Raw genomic sequence first — 15,794 nt, forward strand, 5'->3', positions numbered from 1 at the left:
GTGTATCATTATTGTTGGGAAACAATTTGACTGGGGGAAAAGTTGTTGTCAAACCTAAGATGTTAACGAGCTGATCACTGTTTCATCTAAGAATGATGCTGTCATTGAGGCGTATCCCGATGTGTTTCCCTTGTGTGCTTTGACTCGAGCTCTGGCTAAGAAGTTAAGCCAAAAACAAATTATAGACATGGATTCAGAGGACGATATTATAGATTTGTCTTTAACATTTCTTGGATCCGACGGGGATCTTGTGGATAACTGTCCTACTGATGATTCCTCGATGATGGACAATGATGGACGTGAGGGATCTGATTCACCTAGTGAAGTTCCATTTACTAAAAGTAAACTGATCATTGAGCAAGAAAAAGATCTAGAGATCTCTTCACTATTTAAATATGCACTCCCAAAAGATGGACCGGAGAAAGTTCCAAATGGTTATTTTTTCAAAAATAGTGTGCTTATGAGTAAATGGAGACCACCAGATGTGCCAGCTTCAGAGGACTGGGCAATTGTTTATCAAATCGTTGTTCCCAAAACATATAGTTCTGAAATATTGAAAGTTGCCCATGAACTCCCTACGGGAGGTCATTTAGGTGTCAACATGACATGTGACAAAATTATGAGACATTTCTTTTGGCCAAAAACTAGGCAAGACGTTTCTCAGTTTTGTAAAACTTGTCATACCTGTCAATTGGTCGGAAAACCTAACCAGAAAGAAAAAAAAGAAAATAAAAAGAAAGATAGAAAGAAAAAGAACTCGAAGAAAGAAAAAAAGAAGAAAGAAAAAGAAAAACACACACACACACACACAAAACAACAACATAAGTCTATTAAATTGTAGTTTATCACTATGAGAATAGGGGTTTGAAGATAATCCATGTCATAAGGTTTGATAACATTTGTGCCGATGTACTTTCATGTACTATGTAATTTTATGATCATAAGGTGATTTGTATTGATTGTGTCCTATACTGTAATTATTATTGAAGTTTTGTAATCGTTTGGATAAGCCCATTAGTAGCACAGCGGTATTTCTGCGGACTTACAATGCTAGAATCCGGGTTTCGATACCCGTGGTGGGCAGAGCACAGATAGCCCATTGTGTAGCTTTGCGCTTAATTACAAGCAAACAAACAATCATTTGGATAATGTATTATACTTAATGTATTGTGGCCAATATATAAATATAATATCTTAGTTAAAAATTGTCTAACGCTAATTTTTATTTCTCTAAGGGGGGAGTTGTAACGAATTTGTTATTATATATTTATTTTAATATCAACTTTTGTTTAGATTAAGTTTATATTCTAAAACATGCATAGCCTATAGTGTTCAATATGTATTGCGAAACTCCCGCCTATTCTCCAAAGTTGTAGAAGATTCTCGAGAGTAAAAATCAACAATATATGTATATACGTAAACGCTTAAATGTAGCTCAGTATTGTTACGTAAAACTTAAATTTTTAAAACGTCTCCACACGCCTATAAATATAACCAACGCGACGCACCATAAAAATAGAGTATCTGTTACTAGTCTGCTATAGTCAGTGTGCTATAAACTTTGGAAGCTATAACTGTAATTGTTATAACGCTTATCAATCGGAAAACTTTCGATATTTGACCAGGTGCATTTACAAAGTTCGAACATTACAACTCATTTAACTTCAGTGGATTCTCATCGGACATTAGTATTTTTACGAAAACTTTACATAACGTCACAGTGGAAAACACGGTGTGTATGTGTGTGTGTGGCTGATAAATAACAAATGACAAAGCTAGCTAGCTTCCTGTTTGGCTGAATTGCTTTGTTTATCAAGTTTATAAAGTGTACACTTTGTAAGCTTGAAAGCTAACATCAAACCGACTACGATGATCACCTGCCATATGCAGTGCAGATTAGAGCATCAATTTACTAGTTGTTCTCCAAACATGTTAATCTTCAGCCGTGAAGTTATATCCCCACCTAATCACACGAAGTTTCATCCAGCTGCAGAGTTACCAAAATGTCTGCAAGAATATTTGTAGTAGTTAGGATCTATGTTAGTTGGTGCACATGAGTTTACACATCGACAGATGAGAAAAGAGGCAAAATACAGAAGAGAACGTGCTATAAATGTTGGAAGAGCATCAGTTAGAAAGAGGAGACAGGACGTAGCTCTGGTTTACTCAGTAGCATTTAAACCAATTAGGTCTAGCTGGACTAGACCTTATCTCGTTCTAAAGTAATCTGTCGAACTAGAAGATTCAATATTTTATTTGTCACGTGAAAATATGTTGAAGACGTTAATAAGTTGATTTTGTATGCTACTGACAAATCTCTGCAGCCCTAGCTTGATGAGAAGGCAAAAAATGAACAAGTCAAATCCGTGGATGATTATGAGAGCACCATTGTGTACTACTCTTTTCTGGTGGAAGAAAAATAATCAGAAAGCCACATCGAACCTTCTCTAGCTGTTTGTGAATCAAGGGAAGAGGAGGAACCACCTGAATATGTAACCTATGTAAATGCATGGCTGCAATTCCGACTTCGATCTCCAGTCATTGTTCAGAGTGTCTTAAAGGCCTGTGCTCGTAGGTAGAATTCTCTATTAACCTCTATTTTACAATTATTCAAATTGCGTATCATCAGCTTGCATACACATATCATAAACACGTTATCGTGATCTGTATAGTCACCCATTATGTATATTTTCATTTATTTTAAAAATAAAATCAATTATACATAATAGAATCGACACGAGTAAGGACTTTTGAGACGCCATGCATATATACCTGAGAGTAAAAGAAAATCCTCAACAATTAGGATGGCAGATTATTTTGAAAAGTCATTGCAATCATTCACTTCCTGAGTTACCAAGTGAGAATATGCTGAATTTCTGCAGTATATATGTATGTTTTATATGCACATTATATGCACTTTTACTTTTCGATCTATTGGATGAGCCCTTAGTGGCTCAGAGGTAAGTTACAGGCTCATAACACTAAAAATTGGGTTTAAATACCCGTGGTGGGCAGAGTCCAGATAGCCCATTGTGTAGCATTTTGCTTAACAACAACCAATGCAAGCTATTGGGTGGATCTGTGAATTGGAATATATCTTTCAGTTATTTCATATCATCCGCTTGATTTTGATTTATGAAAATATTACATGGAGATGCCTAATGAATCTAGAATATGGATGGCTGGCAAAATGTTGGCGATTACTAGAATAACTAGAACATCATTAACATTATGAGATAAAAGAATACATACTATGTTTCTAAGTTCTTATGAACATACCTTCAACACAAATAAAAGTGCATTGTCATATATAAGTTCTGGTTAGATTGTACTTCTGAAACACTTATGACTTTGCTCTGAAGAAAGAAATAAATAATTCTACTTACCATTTTAATATGTTCTATCATTGAGCTGGTTCTTTTTATTTATTTAGTAAAAATAATGTGAGGTTTCGTCCATGTCATGATTGCGAATTATTTTTTTTTCAATAATGATTTAATACTACTACGTTTACTAGTAGGCCTAACTTTCACAAAGAATGTTTAAACAGAAATTCCAAAACTAATATAAGCCTAACTTACTTACAAACATGCTAGTAGAATTTTCTCGCTAATCAGTTGACAATAAACAAATTAACTGATTCCCTGTTTAGCTCATTAACTGAATTATTGTCTATCTCATTAACTGGTTGGATGGCTGTTGTTAATAGCAAAGCTACACAATGGGCTGTGTTTTGCCCACCATGTGTATCGAAACCTGACTTTTAGCGTCGTAAGCCTACAGACTTACCGCTGAGCCAATGGAGAATCTCATTAAATGACACTGAACTAAATAACTCATTAACTGCCTGATTCATTCATTGATTCTGGTATTTAAATACAATACAGTTTTCAGATTCTACTGAGGCCTTAATGTTCAAGAACTTTCTAGACCTTGTATCATCATGTAATAATGACATGCTCTTTCAAAAAAAAACATCTAAATTAAAATATTAAAAAACATAGCTTACACTACTGCCTCCTTTCTTGGATTTAACAATTCTAATTCACAAATAAAGCAGTACACTTGACTGAAAATTCACGAATTCTTTGTTGGCGATTTTCCTCTCCGAGGGTTATGGTATTTAGAAGGGATAACCTCTCGTCCCTTCTTGACACCAGCTCAGAGGTACCCATTAAGGAATCAAAATTAATATAAAGAACAATGTTAGATAATGTTTCCATTCCTTCTTTCTTTTGTTATTAAATCTCTAAAGACCTTATTGATTGATAATTGTATACCTTGATTTCCGAAAGGTAATAACTGACTAATTTTACTAATTAAGAACTTGTGTCTTTAAATTACAAGCCAAAAGTATATAAAAATGGAAGTGTTTTCTGTTTCAGGGTGTTTTTCGGGAAATAATCCTAAAACAGAGTTGTCCATGTATATCATTAGACAGATTCCAGTTACTATACAAAACAAACTACCAAACATGGTAATTGATCCAGTCAACTCGGAATGATGCAAGCCAAAAGTCTATAAAAAGTGGAAATGTGCCCTATTTTAGGGATTTTTTTATCCCCTTCTCAGGAAAAAATCCTAAAACAAAATAGCCCACGTACACTGTCGGACAGTTTTCAGTTACCAAAAAGATCCAGAGGTGAAGGATGCTAACATCCACACACATAGAGCCAACTAGTCCTAGCCTCGAGCTCAAAAAAGGCCTCAAATCTAGACACTTTTTGTATTTTTTAAGATTCGCAATTTCTTTTATGCACAGAAAAAACTAGAAAAAGCACATATTAAATGTTAAATATGGTTAATAAATATATGTTAAATAAAAAAATATTCAAATTATGTTTCAATTTTCTTTTGGGGCAATAATTGTCTTGTTTTATTTTCTTATAGCCAGGAGCCTCCAAAGATAGAAGTGGCCCAGGCCTCTGAGAGGGCCTGCATACGCACACATAGCAATGGATCATCTTCATAGTAAGATGTGTTGTCCTATCACTGATGGAGTTCTTCCTAGGTAGGTAGTCGAGTGAATCCACTAGCGATTTTATCTTTGGAGAGCCTCAGGAAGTGGTCTTGATAGGACCCATAGCCCTTTTAAGATGTTGACTTTCCACAAGCAAATTATTGTCTGAAATTACCCAGTTGGCCAGTGTATCACCAATGTACTTTCAAAGATGATCATGGTGGAAGACCTTTGGCTTGGACTGCCTATCCTATTGGATTCTGTAAACAACATCATTGATTCTTTTCATTACAATATATGACCCTTTCTAACACCCGTTCATTCTCTCTTCTAGTGGGGATTGTGCAACTGTACCATGTCACCTCGTTCAAAACCACTCTTATAAGCATTAACACTATAGAAACTTCTCGAAGACTAAATCCGCACGTGGTAATTCATTATATACATATGGTGAACTTGGGCAGATTCAGGATTTTTGGTTAAGGAAAAGGGAGCAGTTTTAAAATAAGTTGCTAAACGTAGAAGTATGTATAATAATTCTTGAAAATCCCTAAAGAATGCAGTGTTAAAAATGTGATAGGCCTAATTCTAATATTTTATGACAAGTATAAATAATTACAAGTAAATAAAAAGAAAGTAAATGCAGTGATGGCTAATATCAATTCTTCAAAAACAATGCAAAAAAGATAGTAGGGATGACATTTGTAACATCCCTACATAATAGCACAGACACACAGTGTAGTAGAATGTTAACAGACAAAAACATGAAATGTTAAATAAGGTTAATAAGCATATGTTAAATAAAAAATATTCAAATTTTTCTTTTGGGCTAATAATTGTCTTATTTTCATGTGCCACCAATTTTTTATTCTTATTATTTGTTAATTCTTGCCTGTGCAATTATGTAGGAATGATACAAATACCAACCCTACTATCTTATTGCATTGTGTCCAGAACTTGTGACACAGTCATTACACAGATATCGTTATAAAAGGAAACACTGTATAGTATTGTAATGTTCTGGTGACCTATTGAGGAGATATTTAAAATAACATTTCGATGAACAATCCGAGCCATCCCTACATAGGCAGTGTTAGCGCCTGCCTGATAATCATGATTCGCCAGCTTGGAAAAGACAATCACACCATAACAAGAATTTATCTTAGTTCAATGTTCAGTCTTTCCCTTTCAGTCAGACACGTAAATGTGTGAAAATAAAGTCAATTATTGTGCTCGCCACTACCGTGCATCCCGGAGTCAAGAGTTGCTAACAGGTTTGGCGAGCGTGACTCAGTGATTAGTATGCTTGACTATGGACCCAAAATTCCTAAATTCATACCCCATTATCACCCAAAAAATAAAATAGAATAAAAAAGCGCACTCCGCACTTTGGGGCCGGGGGTGTGTTATAAGAGTGACGATAAATCCTACTATTCAATTGGAGTATCTCACGAGTTGGCGGCGGATGGTGTTGACTAGCTATCTTCCCTCTAGTTTATCACTTCAAAATAAGAGATGACTAATGCTGAGCTTACCACGACTCTGTTTAACTTTGGCCACCTCCTCATTCCTGGTGAGTCAAGGTAGAAACCTAAGCTAACAATGGAGCCCCAAACGTCTTTCATAGAGAAATTTAACGCTCAGGCTGTGATGCACTGGCATCATCACTGCCTAGAAAAACGATGTAATGGATGACTGCACGAGAATTCACCCTCTTGGAAGGGAATTTCCAACGAAAGAGAGAGCAAGACCATTCCAGAGCTCCAAAGTACTCCGCAAGACTCAGGCAGCACTGAAGGAATCTCAGCAAAACTAATAGAAGCCAGGAAAGTTCTTCAACTGCTGGCTAGTAAGAGAAAGAAATCGATGACAACTCTGGACAACTTACTATGTCGTTGGAACACCTGGGTGAAATACATATATTTATAAATTTAATTTGTGGTTGTGTTTTATATATCTATTTTTTTGTGTGAGTATATATTTTATAATAACTTGCATTTTATGTTTAACGAGTATTTTCATTTGACGTTTAAATCTATTAGAAGGGTTTTATTTCATGTGTGAATTACGTTTTTTAAAGAATTTTAATTCATCTATACTTCTGGTTTTAAAGGGGTTGAAATCTTACATTTAAATTTAGTTAAAGGGTGTTTATTTTTATTTATGAAAAAGCTACTAAGACTGTCTGCTACCATATCTTATTTTGAACTACTGACCAGAGAGGAAGTAGCTACACCATCCACGTTAAATGATTGATTGTCACCCTTATAACGCACACACAGATTAATTTGAGGGGAATATTTTGTTGTTTCGCTTGTCAGCTTTAATGTCTAGTACTCTACCACAGAGTCAAATCTATTAGTATCTTGTGATTTGTTTCAAGTGGTTTAAATGTACTTCAAAAAGGGTTTATTTTTGTGAATAGTATTTTATGTTTAAAAGGGTGGCATTCTATTTGTTAAAGGACTTTATGAGGTACATTTTAAAGAGCTTCATTTAAAATTCTGCGATTAGCGATGCTTGTGTACCAACAAGTTTTTTCTTTAAATGTACCTTTGGTTTGTTCTTTTGATTTTGCAACTATTGTAATGGTATGATTTTTTTGGAGCTTGGTTATGTCTACTTTATTTGGTAATTCTAATTCTCATTTTACTTTTCTTAGTTTACATGTTAGCAGCAAGTGTTGACTCTTCGTCTAAGTGCCATGTTTCGTTATATCTTCCCACCTTTTTCTCTTATCCTCCCCTGTCCCCCGACAAGTCAGCAATAAGTTAAAGGACTTGCATTGCTAAAATCCGGGGTTCAATTCCTCGCAGTGTATATTGTGTATATAGCGATTGGTATAGCTTTGCACTAAATAAAACACAACATTATTATCCTCTTACGATAAAAATAATATAGCAAGAAATAGAAAAATGTATAAACTTTCAACTGCAAGTAATATCATCTTTTTACCAAGTAGAAGGTTCAATGCAATTAAACAACAGAGAATTAAACACTTTATAGGTTAGAAATATCTAGCTTATAGTGTGTAAAATCAACAGACAAAAATAGTATTTATATAGGATTAGTGGAACAAAACAGCAAAGTAGGTTATCTGTGCTGTGCCCATCACGGGTATCGAAACCCGATTTTTAGACTTATAAGTCGACAGATTTATCGTTGAGTTATTTGGGGTCCACAACATTCTACCGAAAATATAGCTAAAAATATAAAATATTTGCCCTGAACCTAATGTTAACAAACGTAAAATAAAAGAAGTGATTATATTAAAATAAGATAGGACTGTAAGAAATTAAATGCAAGGAGTAGTTTTATACTTATGTTAAGGTCAAGGTCATGGCTATGATGTCACCAATGAGTTTATAGTGTGTTCTGTTATGTAAAGTACCCATGTCACGAAAACGGGGGTGAAACGTAGTTTTACTGTATGATGTTTTTCTATTCGATTTTAACTGTTTATGATTTAATTTTTTTAAATTATATGGTATACGTCTATTACTTACATTATATAAATTAGTTTCCACTGTAAATGGTTTTATTAGCTCTGGTTTTTGGACCATTTTGTATTGAAGTTTCAAAACGAAGTTTCTTTGCATTTTAAATTTGATATTGAAATGCTTTTGTGTCGTACTGTTATAAGCTACATTTTTTATGTTTTAATGTAGATGTTAACTAGAGAGCGCATGACGTTAAGACCAAAAAGTTTAATAATGAAACTTATGTAGGCCTAGTAAATTCGAAAGGTAGAATATAAATACAAGGTTCAGTGAAGCATTAAGAGTTTCTAGTCAGTAGTATGAATCAGTCAGAGAGTGTTTTTGTTTAAGCTAGCCGTGAATCAATGAGCATGTTGTTTTCAGTCACTTCTTCAATTAGCCGTGAAGTTTTATAAGTAAGTTTATTTTTACGTGAGTGTGGTACCGTTAGTGTAGCTGTAAACGTGGCCTACAAGCTACCATAGTGTTGAAGTTTTAGTAAATGTTAAAGAAGGAAATAAACTATTTTGTAATTGTTATGTGGACTGAAAGTTGAATTATTTTCCCAAGATAATTTTTAAAAATTCAACGAAAAACAAAATTACAAAAGTAGGTATTTATATGTTGTATTTAATGTAATGTATTTTAAATGGCTCAGTGCATTTTATCTTTAAAAAATGTTTTATTTTGTTTTCCACCCTTAAAAAGGTTTTCACTTTATTTTGATACGTGTTCTTGTTTTAGTTAGCTACTGTGTAAAGAGAATAGAAGACATTTATCATGCATGCGTGTTTTGTATACACGTAGTTCATCTCGTATATTATCATGTTCCGTTCCATGATGTATGCGTCCAGTCTAACCGAGGGTTGTGATTTCACTGGGCTTCATTGTAGTCTTTTAATTGGAGTTAAATCCAAGTCGGCTTGTGTACAAGCCTAAGGTAAGGGAGAAGAGGACTAAACTATGCAAATACTACATACCTTACTTTCCTATAGCATATATATATATATTATATACAAAAGCTCTAGCCTACAACATACTAAAACCGGTTGAGGTAATGTGTTAAATTCAGCCTGAGGTGTTACTTTTTGTAGCTTGACCGGCCAAGGAATTTAGCTGCTGTTTCATGGGGTAATTGCATTATATCCAACATGACCTTGTGAATGGGGATAGCTTGTTGTTTTTACGTGAATTACAGATATTTCCATATTTCTGTGCTCTTTTTTTCTGATTGGTGAGAAACATGGAAAGCGTATCGTTATGCAGTTTTTGACGCTTTCAGATGAGAGTCGCTCTGACTTCTGAGGAAAGAAGTTTATTTTTCGGAGTCAAGACTTGCTGTAGAAGTCCCATTTTTGTTTTTACTTGTTGCAATTTAACTCTTACTGTTTATATATATATTTCTTCCCGTTGTTTCTTTAACCTGTTCTACCAATCTGATAACTACCCGTGTCCTGCAGTCTCTTTGCTTTAATAAATATTATTTTATCTTCATTTTTATTTCAACGCCATGTCTTATTTCTTTTACTAAACCTGCAACAAATCATTACATCTGTCTTTCTGCACGTTACATCTAATTATCCCTTGTTTTTGAATAGACCGAGTGTGATTTAAGTTTATTTTTGAATTACCACTACTTAATTCAGACCGTTAGATACAGAATAAGCTCACTAAAGCATATGAACGTTTTTTTCACTTTCAAATGATCTTAAATCTTTAACCAGTTAGCACAAGCAGAAAAATACACCAATCCTCAGTTATTATCTAACACATAGAAGATTATCTAAGATATTGTTTTAAATCTTTATATATATGTGTGTGTGTTTGTATTAAGAGTAAATAGTAATTAAACTCTGAATGCTTTTGTGGACAATATAAAGTACCGTCTTTTTTTTTCACATGATGTCACGAATTTGTACTCTCACTCATTATCCATCTTGTGGATCAAACAACAATCCTTATTTGTCACTTAACATCGGGTTTAACTTTCTAGTATTTTATGAGTTAAACATCGTTTGATATTATTTATTAATGACAAATAATAGACTTAGATTTAAAAAAAGGGGCTTCATATTTCTGTTGTTTAGGGATGTCACAGTAAGTCAGATGACATTCCCAAGAGGTTTTTATACGATTCCGACTGTTAGGTTACACAAAACAAAAAAACTATGGGTCTCAGACGACGCAGACGTGAAGCCTGGATATCAGCTATCTCTAGAAAAAATTTAGTATCATCGATGTACAGTAAAATCTGCGGTGATTATTTTGTAGCAGGCAAAAATAACTTCTTTTTTATTACATTAACTTGGAATTAAACAGGATCGATATAAAATTTACGGTGGCATGTCAATTTAAATATTACATGCATATACAAGCTGATCAACTAAATAACAAAATGAAAGTTTTATGTTATGGTATTATAAATTTCTTTGAGATAGAACAAAATATTTAGAGTGTTTATGGTCATGCTGGAAATACATATTTTTCGTTTTCAAGAAAGTCAGCAATCTTGTATGACACAACACACCTAGATCAGGTACCTTCAGTTAATAGACTAATTAAGAATATACCCGTGGGTAAAAGGGCCCAATCTAGGCTAACAAAATCTCCGTTAGTCACCAAGCTGCTCAGGAATGCTTGATTAATTATTACTTCATTATTAAAACAGACCACGTTGATCTATAAGAAGACAATTAAGTAACTTTAAAGAAAACTATTCTAGATAAATTTTATTTTTGATCATGATATATTAATATATCATACCTGTATGAAAAATACTGTAAATCGTTTTTGAGTTACTATACTTAATTGTTCATGGAGAAGTATATAAATTTCATTCTTTTTATTATTTTGAACTAAATGAATTTAATTCAGCTGAACTGTTTGGGGTACCAGAGGGTTCGTGATCAACCAACCAAGAAGGAGCAATAACCTGTTGAAGACTCTAGCATGCCTGCTGATGAACAAATATATTGTGTTTTATGTTACCGTCGTTTGATGATCGAGTATTACTATAATCATTAAACAGAAAACATCCTGAATGTTGACTAGATACAGTAGAATTATAGAAGTACTGCAGAAATTATGTATTTAAGGATCACGATGAGAAGGTTAAATATCACGCTAGGTATCCAAGTTTTCCAACATTAATGATCACTTTGAGTTTTCGAAATCATTCATTATTGAAAGCAATCACACTTTTCACAAAATTTTACAAACCAATGTTAATTCGTATGAAACTTAATTACACTAAATTTACCTTTGAAAGATTTAGCTTTCAGATTTTGAATTTCTAAAGCTACTGTTTCAAAGAATTTCCTAGTTGCTATTCATGACATATATATTTTATTGAAATGATTTACTTATTGGCCAAAGAGAGAGATGAACTTCGACTATTAATGCCCATGAAATTCAGGAAACATTTCTGTTTAAAAGCAACTGTTGTAGATGATTATTTTGAAATATTTTTCAAAAGGTCTTGAAATCTTCTCGCTCGAACTCAAATTTGGTCGTCATATAAACACAACTGGGCACAGTGGCTACTTAAATTTTTTGTCTAGTAATCTAGTGTTGACTGACAGAGCTTTTTGATATGATGAACTTGTGTGCACAGAAGACAAAATTCCAAGTTCTAAGAAAGAAAAGACCAAGTTGCCGGCTTATGAGACAGAGAGCACTAAAATCCTTATAAACGTATAACAAAGCCAGTAAGAAAAACATACGCTATTTTACAGAGAACGTTATCTATTGATTATTTACTGAGTGCTCCAGTAGACGCGCCTTTGGTAGACAAAACTGTAACTGTGGGCTGCATTCTGTCAGACATCTTACTCATGAGTCAGCGGTTTCATTTGAAAGTATGCATTGATACATTTTACTATTACACAGACACTGACACACACACTTATATATATACACACACTGTTTTTCTAGCACTTTATGTCATACATGTATGCCAAACATACGGGCTATAATTTGAAAGGAAATTAAAATTTAATTTAAAAATTCACTTTTGCTAGTAGTATTTCAGTGAAACAAATGGTCTAAGGAATTTTCACGATTAAAACTTTAAATTAGGAGGAAGATTATTTATTAGGTAATACCAAATAATTGTCTTGGGAAAAAGCACAGTGAGCGCAAAGTTTAGTTTTGCATTAGAAATAATAACATTCGGTACAGCAATTTTAAAAAAGCGTATATTATTTTCACAAACTGAATAAATTGTTTATATAAATGTGTGTGTTCGTGTTGATTTGGATATAAGTATCAGAAACTTTGTGTTGAATTTAGTTTAATTCATCCAGACTGTCAATAATAAGTGCATTTTGTTAATCATTCTGTCTTCCAAATACCTAAAACAATATGTTTTAAATTGTTATATGAATTCTAAGTTAAAAGACATTTAGAATTCTTGAACTTCACGTATATTTAACTTTTTCCACATAATGATTAATTCAGTAATGGCGTCGAGTACGCCCCAGTTGTTAACTTGCCGGACTGTGGTTCTGAAGATCCACAGTTCACTTCCCGTAACTGAGAAAAACATTATAGCTTCGAGCTCCCTACTTCAGGGCCGTGGCGCATAATAAGGATGAAGAAAATCCCATTATTTGGTCAGATAGGAGTAGCACAAGAGTTGTTGGTGGGTGCTGTTGTCTTTCCTCTAGTCTATCAGCTCAAAATTGGGAGGGCTAGTGCAGGATAGCCCTTGAGTAGCTTTGTGCATATATCCGAAAATAAGCAGTTCATTAATTTATATAGCGACTTTTTTAAATCAGCAGTTTCACACCAGAAATTTTATGAATATAGAAGGTTCAATGTGTTTTACTCCATCATTAGAAACCTACAAAATATAGATATTTCAAGCATCTTAGAAATAGATCTGTTGCCTATATTAAACGAATCAAACCTAAACTTAAAAAACGCGTAAGTGATATTAAATGTAAATAGAATACTCTGTTGGATGAATGTTAAGGCAAAGTTAAAATTTTGGAAAATGATAGCCTATATTATAAACTTATATCATAGTAGTTAATAAAATATGTGAATCTTATTTCCTTGTTTATTCAATTTTATTGCACAACAATAGCTTTACTAAAGATGAATGTATTTTCAAACACGATGAGGTGAAATATATTTTGTTTCAGCACAAAGCCACACAATAGGCTATCTGCATTCTGTACACTGTGAAGAATCGAGCCTCGAAATTCTGCGTTTTAAGCCGTTAAACTTACCACTGATTCACCGGAGGACGTTGAGGTAAATAAGATAACTTAAATAGAAAGCAGAAATTTCCCGTTAAAATAACATAAAAAAAAAAACTTTTATGATACTGAGAAATGAGTATGATTTTAAAGTGCCTGTAACCAGTTGTAATATAATTTCCGTAGATGGACAGCTAAAACACCAAGGACTACATTTGCATCGTTGAACGAATGTGTATCTAAGACTGTTTTGTAGATACTTTAATTTTCAACTCACAGTTTAATGATGGATAAGCGATATGATTTAAAGATGGCGGCACATGCATATCTCTGACGTCACATCATTAAGAGAGTCGCCATGCAGTCAGTGGTTGTCAATACAAATTGCAGTAAATTATAACGCTTCAGTATTTTTTTTTTTTCAAGTTTTAATTTTGTATGAGCTCAATTGGATATTCTGTTGATGAATTGTTATTCAGTAGTGAAAGTTGCTTTGAAAGGAAAACTTTTCTGGTGTTAGACTATGTATGTAATAAAATCAATTTATTTTTCAACGTTGTATTCTTGTTTATCACATTCCTTGGATTTGTTTGCAACTATAACTCGATAAAATATTAGCATAACTGGTAGTAGTAATGACTGTTTTGGTACTGCATTAGGATTCAAATGTACACTTTTATTGATTAAACAGTTTTTCGGTTATAGTTTACATATTTCATCCACTATGCTTTCAGTTTCGAGTCCTTTGGAAAGTAATGAAGTCTGTGTCGAACTAGTGTTGGAACAGCTCATGGATACACATGGACCAAACATTTAATTTTATATAAGTCGAACCGACCACTTTCACATATTAGACCTTCTTTCTTCAGTGGGTTATCAAGAACTGTCTCTTTTTTGGGGGGCGAAAGTTAAGAGAAGTTTTATCAGTACACGTAATGACAAGTAAGGACCACGATAAGTTCATTTACGATTGTTTTACTGATGCAACATCACATATATCTCAAAATTGCCGCCAAAATAAGCGAAACAAGCAAGAAAATGCGCTCTTTTAATATTAATATCACCATTAGAAATACATTTTTAAGCTTTCCACCGACTAAATAGGTTACAATAATTTATCTTTGTAAACAACAACAAAACCAAATATAAATATGTGTATGTGTTTACAGGCAATTTAAGATTGACAATTGCAAAAAAATAAAGCTTATGTCTGTATATTAATAAGTTGATGGTTGATAAAATATTTTATGATTTTGTAAACAATAATGTAATCAAAAATAGTAATTGAGAAATATTATAGTAGTGAAACAGCATAACATTAATTAATTGATATATTTAGAGAGGGAGTATACTGTTCGGAATATACTGCAAACATGAAATCAACAGAATACAACGTTTGTATCTGTTGAAATATCACAAGAAAGTTTTCCTGGTACTTTTTTTTCTTTTACAAACTTCGATAGCTCTGTATAAATCCTATTAAAATCAATATATTTACTGTGCTTTTCAAAAGTGTATGTTCAGTCTATGTCTCAAAAATGTTCGTCTAGTTAGGTAATTGTGTTACGCGTGATATGTAAAAGAAAAAGAGTCAGAGACATTTGATTGAATACGTTTCTGCCTCCAGGGTGACAAGTTGTTTGGAGTTTATGAAACATCTTCCTGTAATATCTCAGGCTTACACCATTAGGAAACAGCATAGGGAAAGATTTTCCCACACTCAGAGAGTAGGGGAAGAAGGGGAAATAAAACAGTGCAATTACCAATGAGGACAAGTTCTAGAGTAAAATTCACGGTCTTTGGTAGACTATCTTGAAACACTAATAATATTACAAGTTTAAAATAAGATATAAATATTGAAACCTTATTTTGTATTTCTTCTTTCTATATTTTTTCATAGAAACTTCTATTAAGTATTGTAATGAAAAATAACAAATTATTCTGTTTTGTTCGCGTAACCTTTGCCCCTAGGTAAATATATATGGCGTAACATTTCGGGGGCATTTTAAAATTAATTTTTTTTAAAATACCAGATAAATTTAATTGATGCCATAAAACAGACATTTTCTGAACAAACCAATAATAATAAAACCAGATGAGCCGTCCATTATTAAAAGTAAAATGTGATTGGTTTTAGATTTTGGTACAACG

The sequence above is a fragment of the Limulus polyphemus genome, unplaced genomic scaffold, assembly GCF_000517525.1.
Source record: "Limulus polyphemus unplaced genomic scaffold, Limulus_polyphemus-2.1.2 Scaffold140, whole genome shotgun sequence".
Taxonomy (NCBI): domain Eukaryota; kingdom Metazoa; phylum Arthropoda; class Merostomata; order Xiphosura; family Limulidae; genus Limulus; species Limulus polyphemus.